Source organism: Piliocolobus tephrosceles, chromosome 17 (assembly GCF_002776525.5).
Source record: "Piliocolobus tephrosceles isolate RC106 chromosome 17, ASM277652v3, whole genome shotgun sequence".
Classification (NCBI taxonomy): domain Eukaryota; kingdom Metazoa; phylum Chordata; class Mammalia; order Primates; family Cercopithecidae; genus Piliocolobus; species Piliocolobus tephrosceles.
Window position 1 is genome coordinate 58,979,262 of NC_045450.1, and position 4,857 is coordinate 58,984,118.

The window sequence follows — 4,857 nt, forward strand, 5'->3', positions numbered from 1 at the left end:
CCCCCCCCCCCCCCCCCCGCCATCTCTTTAAAAAAAAAAAAATTAGCCAGGCATGGTGGCATGTGCCTGTAAATCCCAGTTACCTGGGAGGCTGAGGTCAGAGGGTCACTTGAGCCCAGGAGTTCAGGGCTGCAGTGAGCGATGATGGCACCACTGCACTCCAGCCTGGGTGACACTGAGGTCCTGTCTCTAAAACCAAACAAACAACATGACATGTTACCCATGAGCACACATCTGCTCAACAGTCCAAAACCAAAGCGAGGCAGAAGCCACCCACACTGGCACACTGCGGGGTGGCACCGACCTCGGCTGCTGCTGGCAGGGAGCAGGTTGGCCTAATCTCTCTGGAGGTCAGTGTGGAGGCACAGAGACATCTCGGAGCAGCCCACACCCGAGCTCTGCCATCCCACTTCCAGGGAGAGGAGACGAGGGGAAAACCAGAAGGAACTGGAGCTGTGGGTGCCAGAGCATTGCCACCAGCATTGCCCCTCACAGCAGCCCCTCTCCGCCTGCCTCCCACCTCCCCGCCACCACCTGGATGCACATGAGCCATTACACATCAGCTAATGCGGCCATTACACACGCCCAACTGAGCGGACACAGGCCAACACGGCCCACACCCACGCCTCTTAAGAGGACTTGTTTGCTCACAAAAGTTGGTGAGCTCCTTTCCAAACATGTTCACACATTATCTGGCTGAATGTGGTGGCTCACACATCTAATTCCCAGCACTTTATTATTATTATTATTATTATTATTATTATTATTATTATTATTATTATTATTATTAAGACGGAGTCTCACTCTGTCGCCCAGGCTGGAGTGCAGTGGCACAATCAAGGTTCACTGCAACCTCTGCCTCTGGGTTCAAGCAGTTCTCCTGTCTCAGCCTCCTAAGTAGCTGGAATCATAGGCACCCACCACCACGCCCGGCTATTTTTTGTATTTTTAGTAGAGATGGGGTTTTACCATGTTGACCAGGCTGGTCTCAAACTCCTGACCTCAAGAGATCCGCCCACCTGGGCCTCCCGAAGTGCTAGGATTACAGGTGTGAGCCACCACAGCCAGTCTAATCCCAGCACTTTGGGGGGCCAAGGTGAGAGGCTCCCTTGAGGCCAGGAGTTTGAGACCAGCCCGGCCAATATGGTGAAACCCCGTCTCTACTAAAATACAAAAATTCGCCGGTTGTGGTGGTGTGCCTCTGTAATCCCAGCTACTCGGGAGGCTGAGACAGGAGAATCGCTTGAACCGGGGAGGCGGAGGTTGCAATGAGCCGAGAGTGCACCTGGAGCTGAGTGGCAATGGAGCGAGACTCCGTCTCAAAACAAAACAAAAATTAGTCGGGCATGGTGGCACGCGCCTGTGATCCCAGTTACTTGGGAGGCTAAGGTGGGGAAGATTGCTTGAGCCCAGCAGGAGGTTGCAGTGAGCTGAAATTGCACCACCGTACTCCAGCCTGGGTGACAGAGCGAGACCCTGTCTCAAAAAAAAAAAAAATTTTCCTTAAAATTGCTTTAAGTTTCCCAAGATAGGGGAACAATATCAACCAGAAAGGTTCCCATTTGCTACTTCCCAAAGGTCTAGACACAGAAATCGCCCCCAGACACTACCCCCTAGGGACCCTCACCTGGGGGGATCCAGGCTCCTCCAGGCAGAAGGAGGGGCCCTGCCTCGGTCAGGATGGGGGAGTTGGTGGCACCAGCTAGAAGGGGCTTTGGAATGCACTGGGTCAACTTCCTCAGTTGACAGAGAAAACCTAAGGCCCAGGGAGGAAGCCCTGAGCACCCTGAGCCACTGGGTGTGTAGCACACTCGGGGGGCTTCTGGGGTCCTTGTTCCGTCCCAGGGGAACCCAGAGCCCCATACAAGCTTGACAGCCATCAGCCCACTCCCCAGAAGCAACCAGCCCACTCCCCAGCAGCCATCAGCGCACTCCCCAGCAGCCACCAGCCCACTCCCCAGCAGCCACCAGCGCACTCCCCAGCAGCCACCAGCCCGCTCCCCCGCAGCCACCAGCCCGCTCCCCCGCAGCCACCAGCCCACTCCCCAGCAGCCCATCCTGACAGACTCACCAGAAAACACCTGTGCCCTGCTGCCTCTTCTGGCCTGGCTGGGCAGGGCCGACCTTGGGATCTTGAGCCATGTCTAGATCTGGCAGCAAGAGAGCGGGGCAGGTGTGAAAGGCAAGGGAAGGGGCACGGGGGTTGGGGTGCAGGGGGACTGGGCTACAAAAGCACACAGGGCTCCCCTCTTGCTTCGGCCTGGGTCTTCCCTCCAAAGCAGCAAAGCATGTGCCCCCTGCCACCTCCCCACAAGGGCCACAGGCAGCCTGGCCTCTCAGCCCCAGGCCCCCCACCCAGAGCTGGGGTCAGACCTTAGGGGTCATCCTAGAGGTTCCCCAAGACAAAGAGACAAATGGCTTCAACACAAAACCACCCCAAGGATAGGGAAGGGTGCCCTACTAGTTCCTTCAGACCTGAACCAACTGTCTGATCAACCCCACACCCAGGCCCTGGAATTTAGGGTGCTACCGTCCAAAGGCAGGAGGGGGAAGCCTGGGATCCTTGGGTCCTCTGAGGAGATACCCAGCCCTCGTCCGGGCTAATTCTCAAATGTCCTCTGCTGCCCGCCCAGGGCAGAAAGCCGCTGCCCTGCAGCCCGCCCACTGCTAGCCCGCTGCCAGCTCCCATCCCACACCTGCCCAAGCTAAGCTCCGGCTCTGGCTACTGCCACCATGGCCAGCGAGGCTCCAAGGAAGAAGCAAAGCAGCACTTCTTCATTTTTCTTTTTTATATTATTTAAATAGAGATGGAGGTCTCATTATATTGCCAAAGCTAGTCTAGAATTCCTGGCCTCAAGTGGTCTTTCTGCTTCAGTCTCCCAAAGTGTTGGGAATACAGGCATGAGCCACTGCGCACAGCCTACTTTTCACAAAATAGTTGAATGTTAAGCTGGGTGCAGTGGTTCATGCCTGTAATCCCAGCACTTTGGGAGGCCAAGGTGAGAGGATTGCTTGAGGCCAGGAGTTGAAGACCAACCTGGCCAACACAGTGAGATCCCCATCTCTGTACAAAAAGAAAAAAAAACTGCGAGGTGCGGTGGCTCACGCCTGTAATCCCAGCACTTTGGGAGGCCGAGGAGGGCAGATCACAAGGTCAGGAGATCGAGACCACGGTGAAACCCCGTCTCTACTAAAAATACAAAAAATTAGCCAGGTGCGGTGGCGGGCACCTGTAGTCCCAGCTCCTCGGGAGGCTGAGGCAGGAGAATGGCGTGAACCCGGGAGGCAGAGCTTGCAGTGAGCCGAGATCGCGCCACTGCACTCCAGCCTGGGCAACAGAGCAAGACTCTGTCTCAAAAAAAAAAAAAAAAGAAAAGAAAAAAAATTATATAAAGGTTTTTTTTTTTTCCTCCCCCTGAGATGGAGTTTCACTCTTGTTGTCTAGGCTGGAGCGCAATGGCCTGATCTCGACTCACTGCAACTTCGACCTCCTAAGTTCAAGTGATTCTCCTGCCTCAGCCTCCCAAGTAGCTAGTAGGTGTGCCACCACACCTGGCTAATTTTCGTAGTTTTAGTAGAGATGGAGTTTCACCATGTTGGCCAGGCTGGTCTCAAACTCCTGACCTCAGGTGATCCACCTGCCTAGGCCTCCCAAAGTGCTGGGATTACAGGCATGAGCCACTGCGCCCACCCATAAAATTTTTTAAAAAGAATTTAAAGTTCATCAAATCATTGTCCTCAGACAGGTGACCTCCCAGACCCAAGACCCAGATTATTTACCTTGAAGTCAAAAGAGAAGCATCACAGAAAGTCAAGGTGCCCACAAGATGCAGCAGCCACACTGGGCATTCCTTCTGGACTGAACTCACATGAAAATGCCCCTGGCAGAGGCGGCCCCGATGGTTGGCAGGTTAGAGAGGCCAGTACGGCCAGTCATGGTGGCTCATGCCTGTAATCCCAGCACTTTCGGAGGCCGAAGCAGGAGGATCACTTAAGCCCAGAAGTTCAAGACAAGTCTGGGCAACATAGACAGATGCCCATTTCTACTAAAAAAAAAAAAAAAAAAAAGACAAAAATTAGCCAGGCGTGGTAGGTGTCATGCATGTAGGTATCTGAGAGGCTGGTGTGGAAAGACCACGTAAGCCCAGGAGCTCAAGGCTGCAATGAGCAGCAATTGTACCACCGCACTCCAGTCTGTGCAACAGAGTGAGACTCCAGCTTAAAAAAAGGTCAGTAATGCTTTATGAAATTTTTTTTTTTTTTTGAGAGGGAGTCTCGCTCTGCCACCCAGACTGGAGTGCAGTGGCCGGATCTCAGCTCACTGCAAGCTCCGCCTCCTGGGTTCACGCCATTCTCCTACCTCAGCCTCCCAAGTAGCTGGGACTACAGGTGCCCACCACCATGCCCAGCTAATTTTCTGCATTTTTATTAGAGATGGGGTTTCACTGTGTTAGCCAGGATGGTCTCAATCTCCTGACCTTGTGATCTGCCCGCCTCGACCTCCCAAAGTGCTGGGATTACAGGCATGAACCACCGCGCCTGGCCAGGAGGCATTTTAAAGAATACAAAGGAGTCCTATCAGCGTGTACATGGGTATATAAAATAAAAATAAAAACTAGGCCGGGCGCAGTGGCTCAAGCCTGTAATCCCAGCACTTTGGGAGGCTGAGACGGGTGGATCACGAGGTGAGGAGATTGAGACCATCCTGGCTAACATGGTGAAACCCCCGTCTCGCCGGGCGCGGTGGCTCAAGCCTGTAATCCCAGCACTTTGGGAGGCCGAGACGGGCGGATCACGAGGTCAGGAGATCAAGACCATCCTGGCCAACACGGTGAAACCCCGTCTCTACTAAAAAAT